General features: G+C 39.7%; 1 protein-coding gene across 1 annotated transcript in view; it reads left to right on the plus strand.

The window, feature by feature from the left end:
* The window catches only part of CNTN6 (contactin 6), a 221,956-nt gene that overhangs the window by 103,382 nt on the left and 102,780 nt on the right, over positions 1-15,794 (plus strand). The gene's annotated exons all lie outside the window — the stretch shown is intronic.

Below are 15,794 nucleotides of genomic sequence, written 5' to 3' on the forward strand. Positions count from 1 at the left end.
GATTTGGAAAAAAAGAAGAAAACCACATAAAATTCTCAGTAATAAATGACTGTTTTCTTTAAAGAAAAAGTAATTAAATCAGTTTTTATTACTTATTTATTCTTGTAGCACAGGTAAATCTTGCTTAATATCAGTTTCAAAGACATAAGATAAAGCTCATTTATTTAGTCTTTATATTGTACAATTTATGTTCAAGGAACAGAAAGAGTCTTCATCATAAATACTTTTAATAATAAAAGTGAAAAAGGCCCCAAACTTAGCTATTCAGGCTAAAAGGGATAAATTCTGATCTGAAGAATCACATTGTTTTTACCTTACAGAGCTATAAATAGTCACATCTCAACATCTTGAGTTGAAGTTGAAAACCATAGAACTGGGGTCACATTCATAAGCCGGGTTATGGCTCCTTTGCACTACTCAGGTGAATTCCAGACAATTCAGAGGGATGTCCCTGCTGGTGTTTTGTGCAGCAACTGGACCCCGTGATTCTCCCCACTCCTCTTGGGGTACAGGATGTGTGTGGGAGAGAGAAGGTGGGGGCATGTCAGGGTACACTGGCTCAAGAGCCGTTAAGGCTGCAAAGTTCATCTTGCTAGACAAGCATTTGGATAGGGCAACAATTGGTGGGATGGGGATCTTTGTTATCTTCTGTGTGGAAGGCCCAAGTGTTGTGAGATCTTCTGCTTTTTCTATTGCTTATATTTTATTGGATTATTATTTATAATATTGTGTGAGGGTGCCCAGGGCCAATCAAAATAAATACATAACTGGAGATGAGGACACTCAGTATTTCACAGCACTTTGCAAGATAGATCTGGCTTATGGTGAACAAAGTCACGAAACTGGTTTTGTGCAGGTTCAGGACTACACATGCTCAGAGCCAATTGTATGATCAGAGTCTGAGTGAACAAACGACTTAGTCATATATAAACACCTATATGCATACGGAAAAATCAGATCCAAATTGGATAGTGGGTAAATAGAAATAGAAGAGACCCGTTGAAGGTGAGAATTAATGCCTCTGCAATGAGATACAGTTTGCCACAAGGGGCCAAGTCCAGGGCCGGCTCCAGGCACCAGCTTAACAAGCAGGTGCTTGGGGCGGCCAAGGGAGAGGGGTGGCACCTGTGGCAATTCGGGGGCGGCAGGTCCCTCACTCCCTCTAGGAGCGAAGGACCTACCGCCGAACTGCCGCTGCCAATTGCACCTAGTGTAGCTGCATTGAAGTCAACGGAGTTACATTAAGGATTAATTTGGCCCATTTGATTTAGACTGTGGAGAGAAATCTGTTTTTAAGAACTCTCCAATCTGGGGAAAACTCATGTAGATGTAAAGTGACTCTGTGATGACCGGTGACAAATGGACTCTATGATGACAAGCAAGAAAATGTAAAGAATATAAATATTAAAAATCTATATTTTATTTCCTTTTGTGAGGGTCAATTTCTTGGCTGTGCCTCTGGCCTCCAGATGGAGTTTAGAGTGAAAGCCTCCATCAATACTCACTGCTCAGTACAGTTCACCCTGGCTTGGTTCAGAAGTGAGTTTCAATATTTTATGCTGTTAACACTACAGATGAAAAAAAAGTCAGACGTGGTCCAGCTGAAGGACATCATAGGATACACTTTGCAGTGAGTTTCTTTGTGCACACAGCAAATATAAACTCAGTCAAGGATTTTTCTCTACTTCACTGTTTAATTTAATTATGGTTTTTTGCTGTTCCTCCAGTGTGGTGCTTGATATTATCTTGCAAAGGGAGCTTACTTTCTTAATTTATAAGACAGACAAAGTGTTGCTATCCACGTTTTACAAGAGGGGAACTAGAGCACAGAGAGATTGAGGGCCAGATTTTTAAGATATTTATGCACCTAAAGATGTAGATAGGCACCTATATAGTAAATACCTTAAAATATCTTGTCCTAAGTGACTTGTCCAAAGTCACCCAGAAAGACTGGGATTGAGTCAGGAGTTTAACCCAAATCTTCAACGTCTCAGTCCAGTCCCTTAACTGCAAGGCCAACCTTCCACCAACCGTTACTCTGCTTCTGCTGCAATTTTTAATAAACTGATGATTTCTGACTGATTATAGATTATTAAAAATACTTGTATGTCCCTTAGCCAACCAGAGCAATTTACTCTAAAAGAGGAAGGCAACATAACTGAAAAAGCCAGAGCTTTAAACAGTAGCCTAAACCATCTCAGAAATTACTGAATGCATATTTGCACTCTGCCACTAATGCTTAAATGGGACAGACTGTTTCAGTCAAATACTCCTGAATGATGGTTGTCTAATATTCAGCATAGCTGCCTCTCATTGCAATTCAGCTCTCCATCAGAATCTCCAGAGCCAATTTATGCCAATTAGAGGCCTCCTGTGAAGTTATTCAATTGGATAGATCTCTAAAAGGATGAATTTTGGTCACTGACTTTCTTCCCCCATCTGTTCCAAACAGCTCTGCCATGACAACTAGGGATAGAAGAGAGGGTATTCAATCTCAAAGTGAAGGAGAAATAACGTCCTATGCCCAGAACTATTGTGCCTTTGTGAAGGGAGATAGGAGGGGAAAAAGGATGAAGGTTTTCTGTTAAACAGAAGGTAGGGTAGGCCTGTGGACTATCCCCAGTGGGACAATGGAACACGAGCAGTAAATATTACATCAGTATTTCAACCTGTGCCTAGTGGAATGGGACACTCAGCATTCTTTGTGGCTGTTAGTTCAGCCATGATCATTGTGTCTCTATAGTGTGCTATGGGCTATTGTTGCAATACAAGATTATATTAATGACAATTTGGAGGCTTACCCAACATATATTTTCAAAGGAGACAGACGAGATTATAGTAAAGAGAAACAAAGAGTCCTGTGGCACCTTGTAGACTAACAGATGTATTGGAGCATAAGCTTTCGTGGGTGAATACCCACTTCGTCAGATGCGTCTTTGTTGTTTTTTACAGATCCAGACTAACACGGCTACCCCTCTGATTATAGTAAAGAGAGGCTCTTTAAATGTTTACTGGAAAATATAAGGATTTAAATCAGGAAGTGAATAATGCTAAGCAGCTTTCAGCTGCCTTAATTAGAGATAGCATTGCTCTTAATCTTAAGAATGAATTTATGGAAAATCAATTAGAAAGTAAAAATTGAAGATTAGATAGTGTTAAAAGAAGAAAGAGATCAATAGCATCAACACTATTATCAGGATATAGGAAGCATTAGAGAACTTACTTGATAAGTTCACTTTTGACAGTTAAAGTATTTTGTGACTCTATGAGGTTTCTGAGCAACATGTGATCACTATGCACCACCGTGGTGATATTTGTAGAAAATGAGGGTGCTTACCAAAGTAACTACTTTTATGAATACATGGCCCTTACAGATCCACATTAAAGGCTCAAATGCCCTGCAATGTGAAGGTGGAACACACTCCTCTCCTCCCCAATGTTTTTCTAACAGATTCCACTGCTTGGTGGCAGGCAATCTGATTTCACAGTGGGAGCCTGTGGTGGCAATGCCATGAGGGAAATCATTTATCATATCGTCTTCTGTTCATGACTAGGTCATGTCACAAGGATTAAAAAATGCCATATATATTTATAATATGGGTTGTCAACCTTTTAACTGCAATGTACTGCCCTCTCATTTGAGGGGTCATGAACAGGTCCACAGTCAGTTGTGAACCTCCCTCTCTTTATGTCTAGATGGAAAGTGAGTCCTTTTGTAAAATGGGCTTGCAGTATGAAAAAGGTCAAAACCCACTGATTTAGATCACTGAGCGTAACAACTCCTGAAACCAACAAATCAAACCGACATTCAAAGATAACATTAATATGCTTACAATGGAGGTTTCTAAAATAAGTGTTCAAGCATAAACTGTGGGTTACCATTGATAAAACTGACTTTTTTCCCTCCCACCCTGACTATTAACATACTCTGAGGTTACCTGATCTTCTGTTGTTGTTTTGGTTTGTTTTTTGTTTATCATCATATCTGTTTTCCATGATGTTGAAAAAGAGTTGTTTTCTGTAGAAGAAAATTTTAAGGACTCTGATCTTCAATTTTTTTTTTTTTTTTTTTTAGGTATCTTCAAGATTTTAAATAATTGATCTTGATTTAATTGACTCATTTTCTGATATTCAAATGCAGTTCATATAGATTTATAGATAAATTATACCAGGACTTTTATTTCCCTTGTGCTGAATTTTTTTTCCATCAAGACCATCGGACTAGACATACATTACAAGTAATGGTACCAATAATATAGTATTATATACATTGCTGTATTACTTGTTTCTATTTAAACAAATTAGCCATATGAAGCAGTTAGTGACGAACACTTATCCAGTCTCTTCTATTACTAGTTAATTGAGACAAAGAGCGAATATCTTTTGTATTGGATCAACTTCTGTTGGTCTTCCATCTCTCTCATATCTTGACACCAACATGGCTATAATAACACTGCAGACAGCAATAATTAATTGAGGACTTTTGTTGAAATCTCACTCAACTGTCTTTATTTAGATGAGTTTTCCTCATGCTATTTAAAGTGAGAACACTAGATTTCATTGTGAGCCACATCCTGCTTGCTTTACTCAAGCTAGTAGACCTATTGATGTCAATGAAATTTCCCACATGCCCAAAATAAGGTGGCTCCTGTGCAACACATGTAACTCTCTATTTTAGATTTTCTTTAAAATAGTTATACATAAAAGTTTTCAAATGTACAGCAAAGATGACAAGAAACACACTGATATCTTATACATGAATTAGCAACCCGTTGTGGCATTGTAGAACCAATCTGCACTAGGGATTGCTCAAAGCTACAAAAAGAACAGGAGTACTTGTGGCACCTTAGGCTGGGTCTACACTACCCGCCTGAATCGGCGGGTAGAAATCGACCTCTCGGGGATCGATTTATCGCGTCCTGTCAGGACGTGACAATCGATCCCTGAATCAACGCTCTTACTCCACCAGCGGAGGTGGGAGTAAGCGCCGTCGACGGGAAGCCGCAGAGGTCGATTTTGCCGCTGTCCTCACAGCGGGGTAAGTCGGCTGCGATATGTCGAATTCAGCTACTCTATTTGCGTAGCTGAATTAGCGTATCTTAAATCGACCCCCCCCCTGTAGTGTAGATGTAGCCTTAGAGACTAACAAATTTATTAGAGCATAAGCTTTCGTGGGCTACAACCCACTTCTTCGGATGCGGTGCCACAAGTACTCCTGTTCTTTTTGAGGATACAGACTAACACGGCTGCTACCCTGAAACCTGTCAAAGCTACAGTGTCCACATGGGAACTGGAAGCATTGTACCTCTGGGTGGCACAATGCCTTCTGGAGCACTCTGAGAAAGCATCCTGGTGCCCTGCACTCTTGTGGATGCGTATCTGGGCCAATCAGAATCTGACCCTAACTATTTTTGTAGCCATGCTGAAGTCAATGAACCTTCTTACATGAGGGAAGATGATGACTAAGAAATAGCAACAAAGGTAGGCATGAGTCTAAGGTCCCAGTCCTGCAAAGCTTTGATCATGTGAGTAGCCTCATCGTTTGCACTGGAGCTAACTCATGTGAATAAAAGCCATTGAAGTGTGAATGATGGTTCCCATCTTCGACAATATAGCAGGGAACTCCAAAACTAAAATCATGAACTGCTACAGCTTAAGCTAAGGATCCAGGTTCTTTAGATGGATGCAGTAATAGAGACTCATATCCTCTGTGAATCAGGCACAAAGGGAGATCTGTAACATATACTATAACAGAAGTGAGTTATATGAGTAATTTGCACTGCAGAAAAAAAATAGGTAACAAATAACCAGTCTCTAATCACAGATGGTAGAATTGCTTATTGCAAATTTTAACGGTGAGCTTTTTCTGAAAACTGCTGAGTTCACAATTTTTGGTCACATTTCCCTGTGAGGAAAATTTCATTGTGATACATCATGTCATGATCTATCATACGCTCTAAAGCAAAGAAGAAACCGGAGCCCAACGTGGTGTATCACAAATCAACACATCTCCACAGAAATGTGAGAAAGTCTATTGATTTTTCCTCAGCAGGATTTCTAACTTGTGAAGTGCTCTTACTTTTAATGACTTAGCATTCATTGTATTATTCAATAATGGCCTATAATTATATCAGTAATATTTGGGATTATATAATGAGAAAACGTTTATGGAAAAAAAATCAAAAGTTCAAGAAAGCATGAAATTGCATTAATTCAGATGAACTGTTAGTAATTATGCAAGGTGATACATTTGCTTTAATTGTCTGTAACAATCATATATTAAAATGCTCTTATTTCCTTGTTTGCTCGTTAGTAGTACAGGGCTGTTCAATATTCATTCCTAAAATAGGTTAATAGAGTTTTATTTTCTCTAATTATAACAAACAAGATTTTTTTTCTTCTACTAAGCTATTGGCAATAAAGCAACATCATTTATCACCAGATCACCAAATCTCATGCACCAAATCAGTGTTGTTTTATCATCTTCATATAAATACACCAAGAGTATCCCTTGCATGGAATCCTTAACATACTATTGCATCAGATCAACTTTGCTGCATAACCTGAGTCAGTTGCCCAAACAGTGGTGTAAGTGACAATGACTCTAACTAATGGACACCCAAAAAGAACTTGGTGTCCTGGCTGGTGTAATGGAAAGTTCAGTGGACTACTGCACATATTGTGCAGTCTGAAAGTCAGGAAACATGCATAAGGTGGAAATACATGCGGGTCCTTTCTGGTGCAGTGGTAAGATTGGTTTCTGAGCACTGCCTTTCTGAAACAGTGTCCTGCACTAGCAAGTTGGTTCAAGGATCCACAGAAAGGCCAGATCTACATTCCTCTCTAAATGCCAAATCCATTGTTTGTCCAGTATGCAAGAGGTAATTTTTTCTCAGTGAAAGAAATAATTGCAAAAGTCCTGTCCTCTATTGCTAGGCTTAAATGTGAGATCAACAGTGTTGGATAAAATAAAACACTTTCTGAACCTTGGCCCATTTTTAGAATTCATAACTAAACAATTTTGGGAACTTGTGAAATATTTGGATAAATGTTTTCTTTATGAGTTGATCCTCTTATCTTGAAAAAAAGAATATGATGATTCCCTCTCCCTCTCCCCGCCCTCCCCTCTCCCCCCCCCCCCAAGTTCTACTTTCTTACTTCGTGTTTCTGGCCAGGATTACAACAAGAAATCATGGAACGCCATGATAAACGCTATCCCCATAATGTTCCCAGCTATAACTGGGAGCAGAAGTGATGGAAATGTCAAAAAACATTGTGAAACAACCACTTCCTGTGACATTTTTAACCCAAATTTACCAACTCAGGGGGCCTAGATATTTCTGATGGTTTTTTTTTCTTTTTTAATAAGCATCCCAACTGAACCCAAACTATGAACATTCTGAGGCTCAGCTGTCTCAACTTAAATCATGCAATTCCTATTGATAGTATAACATCGACAGACCCTGGTTGTCGTCAGGCAGGATCAAACCTGGACTCTCTGAAGCTTACCTCTTCTGCATGAGCTACAAGCCACATGAGTCAAGGTTAAGGTTATAGCAGACTCTAGATCAGTGGTTCTCAATCTGTGGCCCAATCAACACACAGCTGTGGCCCATGTGACATCCTTGAGCCATACAGGTAGTATTGGATGCGTCCCACATAACACATTACAGGCCGCATATGCGACCCACAGTGGTAAACAGGTTGAGAACCACTGCTCTAGATGGTCTATGTGCTACTAGAGCGGGCCAGAGTCCCTCACCAACCAGGCCTGGGTTACAATAGCACTATTTATCACTCACTTGGCCTGAGCATCATACACTGGATTTAATGTATTGCAAAGTGTGTGTCAGTACTTCATTGGCCTTGATGCCTGTTCTGCTCCTACTTCACAGAATACACAGTTTTATTATTTTCTGCACATTGCCCTCACCATGGTATCAGAACACCACATATCTGTAAGCAAGCATGGCAGATTCTGGTATATTTATCTCTATTCAAGGCACCTAAGAGCACTTTAAGAGCAGGGAATTAGTTATTAATAGTGTATTGGCCATATCAGTTGCCAAGACCCACTAAAGAATATGCTCTGCCCCATATTTTAAAAAAAGAGAGAAATCAGCTGTATGATGTGGGCTAAAAATGGAGGTGGGAAATAGGGGTGTTTGTGGGATTCAGAGTAAGACTAGATGGAGGGGGTTTTATCTAGAACAAACATTTGGATTCAGATCAGGGGACAGACAATCAGCTAAGAGCCAGACCAGTTCATGTTTTACTTGAACTGGTTCACCCTTCCCTACCTACCAGCTTCTGTCTGAAAGGTGAGGATTCTGCCATCTCTGTCTCTGGCATTTTAAAATGCATGTAAAAGAACGGAATAACACTCCACCACCCTGAAGAATGATGTCTGATTAAGTTGCAGATTGGGAAGTGTCCCAACTACTCTTATGTAATTTATATAGCTTTGACCTTACCATACATAGATAATATTAAATTATTTCCTACTCCTGATGGGATTTTGATACCCACTGTACACAAATGCATCATCTCCCCACATCCAGTCTCACCCACTGCATTGTGACATGTTAGGATGCACTGTTGTGTGACTTAAAAGAAATTACCCCGTCACTTTATTTTAAAAGACGTTTACATTAAATAAATATCAAGCATCCTGTGGAGAAAAATAAAAATAGTTATAAACTCCTGATCCAATTAGCATTCATGGTAGTGGTTGGCATTAAACACTTTGGGAAATAGTCTCCTTTCAGTGATTGATCATCAGTCCTTTTAATGCAGTAGCATGAGCACATTGAGCAGGAAATGTTTGTGTATATTACATTAGTACATTTCTCCAGATATCATCATTCATCACCTTAACTAAACACTTCACTGATCACTATGGATTTGCTTATCTCCTGCTAACTGCAGTGCAGTACTTAGCAAAACCGCTCTGGTGTTCACTCTCCTCTAAAATACTATTCATTTTACCTTCTCCTTTTACTTGTAATTGAATATCCAAATTTAAGAATCACAGGCCATATCCTCAGCTGGTGTAAATCAGTATAATTCTGCTGACTTTGACAGAGCTATAACAATTATACAAACTTCCTTCCCATATTTACACCCCATGCAAATCTGGAAACTCCACTACCTCAAATTTTTCAACCTATATCAGAAATGGTCCTGTCAGCTGCTAATTTGGTTTCCACTGGGTAACATATGTTTTTCCTGCTCTAAGCATATATCTCTCTTGCTGAGGTCTGCAAATGTTCCCTACTGAAGATGATGACTTGCTGCCACACACAGCTGAGTCCATATATTTCCACACTTCACTGTGAAGAATCACTTATTCACCTGAGTGTTTTCTTTGTCTACAGGACCTCATTATTACATTTGACTGATTAATTGTGCCATACCAATAGTAATCTGCCAGCACACACAGTTCTGAAAGGGGGATTATTTTTTTGACTTGCAGCTCACAGTACAATGCAGTTTGTGGCAACTCATTATTCACAAAGGGAGAGAAATGCAGGCAAAGAATGGAAGGCATTATAGAGAAATAGGTAATAACTTATTTATAGATTTCTGCAGAAAGTCTATAGTTAGCAAAATATACCATCTGTTACATATCCATACTATTCCTAAATGCATATTAGCAATCTAAACACATGCCAAACACCTGATCTTTGCTATCTTATTTAATACTGTTCGTGACAGGCAACATTATGTTTTATTAGGTTATGTCATGTTATGTTATAAAGTTATGCTAGGTAACACAATAACAAAGAAGGCAGTGTGGTTCTGCTGCTGTTACTATAAATGTTCCTGTTGAGTCAGATTTTCAAAGGAGTTCAACACCAAACAGATTACATTTAGTCATTTATATCAGTGGGCAGACTTTCAGAACAGTTCAACTCTAGAGCTGATTGGAAAATTGGGTGGTTGAGGAGGGAGGTATCCTCAGAAAAAAATGACAAAAACTAAAATACATTTGTTTTTACATGGAAAAACTAAAAAAACAAAAACTTTTGGCCAAAAATTGAACATATTCAGCCAAACTGTTGGATTAGGAAACACAGCTGTGCTGCCTCATGGGAGTTGTGGTTCAGGTGCCTCATGGCGCCATTCTTTTCCATGGGCTGGGTTCCCTGGCTAGACTATACCTCCCAGTCTCCTGCTGTCACAGTGCATCATGGGAGTCCCTGGCTGCTATGCATCATAGGAGGTGTAGACTGGTTGAGGAAACTGGCCCATAGAGAAGAATGAGGCACCTGCGCTACAAATCCCATGAGGCATTTATCAATATTTCCCCCCTCATTTTCCAGGGATTCTAGGGGGTTTTATGAAAATTTGGTATTTTCTGCAGAGAGCAGGGGTGGGTTTTTTTTTTTTTTCTTTTTCAAAAAAAGTGTCATTTAACCAATTTTCCATTAGAAAACAGTTTAAGCAGAATTTTTTTTTTGATTAATTCTATTAAGTACTCACTAAGTGTCCACTGGTTTTAATGGGAGGTGCTGAACACCTCTAAACGATCTGGCCACTTCCTTTAGGTAACCAAATGGAAATTCAATTAGTTTGAAAACCTGTCCCCAACTGTAGTGAGTGCTGCACACTTTGGCCAATAATGTCAGTGAAATAGGCAAGATTCCTGCACAAGGATTTTGGCACATCACTTGTAGATCGGGTACGGAAGACAATTTCTTACCACATCAAAATTAGTCCTACTAATTGGGAAACAAAGGAGTTTCTGGGACTTAAAAAAAAAATCACTGTTGCACTATTGATATTTTAATCAGTGGTGGAGTCTGTGATTTTAAATGAAAAACAAGGGGAAATCAATTTCTTAAGGAAAGGTAGAGGGTGGATGCAAGACAGATTACTGTAGCCCCACCAAACGAAAGTTTCTCCTTACAGTCTCCTGCTTTCTAGCAAATGAATCAATTTCCAGAGTCACAGGCGCCCACTTTTCAAAGTGCCAGGGGAAGGGGTGCTTGACCACTGGCCTCGCCTCAGGCCCCACCCCACACCTTCCCCCAAAGCCCCACCCCCACGCCTTGCCTCTTCTCGTCCTGCTCGACCCACACCCCGCCTCTTCCTGCCCCTGCTTCACCCCGCCCCGCCTTTTCCTGTCCAGTTCCACCCTCGCTCCTCTCCCCTCCCCCCACCCCGAGGCTCCTGAACGCTGCGAAACAGCTGATTGCAGTGGGCGGGAGGCGCGAGGAGGGAGGGTGAGGTGCTGATCCGTGGGACCCGCCAGTGGGTGGGAGGTGCTGGGGTGGGGGAGAAGCCGATAGGGGGGCTGCCCGTGGGTGCTCAGCACCAACCATTTTTTCCCCATGGGCCTTATGTCCAGAGTGATGTGTAATATTACTGGCAGAGATCTAAGGACAGCAGTGCAAATTTGGTTAATTTTGCATCTTTGTGAAAACATTTTTCACAGTATTGCTCTCCTCCCCCTCCCCCTTCCCCCAAGCTTCTTTTACCAGCAGAATCTTGTTCTTAGCAAAAATGTGAATCTACGATTTACAGTACTGGAAGGGGATTGGAAGCCATTGACTAAACTATGTACATTTTTCAGGGTGTTTTGTTTTATTTTATTCTGTTTTATGAAAAAAATAAAGCCTTGTCTTCTCTGTGCTACAGTAGCAAAAGGGAGGAAAGAATGTGCTCAGGAGAGGGATTTCTGCTGGTTTTTATTACTAATGCATAAACCTCAAAAGGTTTGGTTTATTTCATCCCTGAGGTAATCTGACAGTTTGAAACTTTGTAGTTGTAGCTGTGTTGGTTCCATAATATTAGCGAGACAAGGCAGGTGAGATAATATCTTTTATTGGACCAACTTCTGTTGGTGAGAGACACAAACTCTCAAGACACACACAGCTCTTCTTCAGGCCTGGGAAAGGAACTCTCAGTGACCTGGGTGATGTAACAGTTTGTTTAACATAAGTAGTTAGCACATACGCTATTCAAGGTAGAGTGGCCCACTAACACTTCTGCAGCCATAGGACAAAAAGGGGGATTAGTGGGTTACAGATTGTTCTAATAAGCCATAAATCCAGTGTCTCTGTTCAGTCCATGTTTTTTACTGTCTAACAGAGTTAAGCTCCCAGGCTTGTCTTTTGAAAATATTGTGCAGGTTTGAAACTTTGTGAGGGTTTCTGATCCTTCTTTTATTGAAGACAATGAGAGGTTTTTTCCCCACAGTGTAATTGGGTGTCTTCTCCTAAACCCTAAACTCTGAAATTTGGAATATTCAGGCCTAAACGATCTCCAGATGTTATGGTGACTTTTAAAGTCTGTGGCATTGTTCTTATGAGGTTCTATCCAATCCTCACAAAAGCACTTCCCAGAGGTGTTTACACACATTCTAAACACTAGTTTTTCACAGCAGCATTCACATGTCATCACCAATATCTTCATAGCAGTGTTGGGAAAGACCTTATGCGACTTGATTTTTTGCTATGTTCTAATAAGCAAGCACACAGTACTTTATGAGGCACTTATGCCTATATCAACCAAGTCACCACTAAGGCCTATGCACTTGTGTTCTTTCATGCCATTGCCTGACTTTGGGTCCAGGTGTAAGTGGGTGCTATGCACCTACTAATCTCCCTTCCCAAGAAGATGGGTAGTGAATTGATAAGGACCTGTAGCAAATTGTTGACACCTTGGAGAAAAGGGAACAGGCATAATCCAATGACTCTATTATTACTTCCTTCATTTATATTGTACTAACTTTTCAGAACAAGTATGTAGACATGTTTATAAAAGGTTTAAAAGACTGGGTGTTTAGATATTACACCAAATAAATAAAACTATAAGTATCTGTTAAGTTTGAGTGAGGCATACAGAATCATGCCATTCTTGGTTTCCTTTCTGTTTATGTATCAGGGGGTAGCCGTGTTAGTCTGTATCTACAAAAACAACAAGGAGTCTGGTGGCACCTTAAAGACTAACAGATTTATTTGGGCATAAGCTTTCGTGAGTAAAAACCTCACTTCTGCATCCGAAGAAGTGAGGTTTTTACTCACGAAAGCTTATGCCCAAATAAATCTGTTAGTCTTTAAGGTGCCACCAGACTCCTTGTTGTTTCTGTTTATGGTAGTGAATACAACATACTGTAGGCTCCTTTCCTTTTTGTCTTTTTCCCCCATAGAATACTTAGACTCCAACCCAGAAAACTAGCAGGCAGGAAATTAAAGGGACGTCATATATCTTAAAAATGTTTTTCCAATGCATTAACAGATACCTTCAATTGTCACCATAACAGAGTGTAGAAAGTGTCATGAGGTGTTGCAGCTCCCTAATTCAATTCATCCACCTCTGAATAGACAATATCTGCACAGGAGACCAATATACAAGAAGAGGGAGAGGAGGAAAAAAATAAAGTCAGTTGTGTAAGGTTCATCTAAAGGGGAGCGATTTCAGGTATTGATAAGCAAGAGCTGAGCCTGTCCAGGTAGTGACTACTATTGTTTTGAGTAGATGAGGCTGGGGTTGTTTTTTGTTGTTTTTGGTTTTTATTATTGTTTATTAAATTCTCTGCCTACTGGCTCAGGAAGTTACCCAGTTGTTGAAAATATGGGGAGAATAGTGTTTGTTTGTGGAAATTGTGAACAGATACAATCCTGAAACTGAATCTGAACAAAATTGTCACTATTTTTACCACTTTGAAAAAGTTAGTTTGGTGCAGGATTGACCACCCTGGAGGCAGAATTCTTCTATCTATTGACTAGGTGCAACACAAGCAAAGGGATCATTCTCATCTAAGCCTTGCCAACATACCTACATCTACCAATGTGCCTCCATCTTGGACTGGAAGGACCTTCTGTAGGGATGAGATATGATTTCAGTGTCCCTGACCCCTTTAATCCTGAGCCTCCTTCGTGTCATTTCCAGAATTCAGGACCCCTAATCATTTGGAACCCTTGTCACTCTCCTCCCCTCATTTAAGCTAAGGGACTGTAAACTTTAATGCCTCAGCTGATCAAACTGCTGTTGAACCACATGAAGAAAAAAGTATTCTTTGAGAAAGCAAGGTCTCAAACAGAACTTTCTAGATAAAAAACAGCACTTTGAATCTCCCACCCAAATCAGCCAACAGTGAGTACAGATTGCAAAACACAAATACAATTTCCTTAGGGGAAACACTGGAAGAGCCCCAAGTTGCAAAGTTGTGTAATAAATGGTAAGCACAGATATAGACTCCTCCATTTCTTCTGGTTGTCCACTAGGTATTACCTCATTCTTATCTGCACCAGCTTGGTCTCATCCTTAACCTCATAATTAGATGTTAGGCAAGACACTTGACAGCAGGTGGGATTGAAGAGACTGACATATAGAACTAGAGGGTATTGCATATTGATGACATGAATTCTAGCTAGCTATATACTGATCCCCTACACACACTGGGAACTGTCCAATCCTGTGGAATCATCAATGTGAGAGCCCAAAGAGAAGTTGAACAATTGGTCACTATTACCGTCTACATCTTCTCAAAAAGAAAAGAACAGAGCCATTTAAATGTGACTCCACTTCCTCATTTTAAGGTCCACAAACGTGTCAAAGAACTCCAAAGGGTTAGTGCTATCACAAGCAGCTGACAAATACAAAAGAAACAGCACAGATATGTGATCTTCTTCGCCTGCTGACCACCACAATCAGCATCGTCTCCATGTTATAGCATTGCTTAAAGCCAAAGTGGCTATGGTAAAACCTGAGAACTCCATTAGATTCTCGACCAATTCCACCAGAGCCTTCTTGATTATCCTTCTCAGCAAAAGAAAGGTAAAAAAAAAATACGAAGATATCTTTAAGAGACTGTCATTGTCTGGGAAGGCTCTTATAATCATCTCTTTCAAAGAAAATTGTATGTCTCCCCCAGAGACAGCTCATGGAAAAAATTTCCAACAATATCGCCAGCAACTTCCTGATGGCCTTCACTAGCCAAGAAGGACATGGATTCAATCTGCAGGTCATAACAGAAAACTTCCTTATCATCACCAGCATATCAGCAAGTGACATTGGCAAAAATTCAAAACAAAGGTGACTGCAGGAGCAGACAGCCTGGGTCAAATCTGAGCTAATTTAGCCACAAAATAATCTGATTAGTTCTCACAGTGAGAAACAGTTGACTCTGTCACTGGATACAAATGACCCGAATTAACCCTGACATTTAACAGCCCCATTAACAAAGTCCTCTGACATATCTATCTCCCTGTGCAGCTCTAAAAAAAAAAAAGTTTAGGTCATAGGGGAAAAAAGCAAACACAGTTATTATTTACCTGATTTCTTGCAGATTATAAATTTGATTTGCATGACACTATCTACAGGTCTAAATTTCCATGCCTAACTGGACCTAAAGGTACTTTTCAGAGTGTGAACATAAAACCCTTGTGGTAAGAAAAATAAAGCAAACAATATGTGAAATTATATGGGATAGACAGCTCTAGGAAGGAGATGGTATATCCTGTTATATTTTATTAAAACACAGTTTGAATTAAAAAAAAAAATAGCGTTTGATACAGCCCCTGCCATAAGGCACTCTGACATGAAAGTAATGAATCTCAGCATTTTAAATGAGAGCTTTTGGAACAAAAAGAAAACCATTGGCTTCGGTGGAGTTTTTTGGAAGATACATCTGCTATGTTATCTTTTGTCATTAGAGTCACATTATTAACGGGGAACCACACTGAGAAACTTATTATCCGCACTTTTTTAATAAGCAATGAAACAGAAGGGTAGATTCTTTTCTTGATGTATATTTATAGCTACAGTTAAAAGAAACTGACAAT

This window comes from Malaclemys terrapin, chromosome 7 (assembly GCF_027887155.1).
Source record: "Malaclemys terrapin pileata isolate rMalTer1 chromosome 7, rMalTer1.hap1, whole genome shotgun sequence".
Lineage (NCBI taxonomy): Eukaryota > Metazoa > Chordata > Testudines > Emydidae > Malaclemys > Malaclemys terrapin.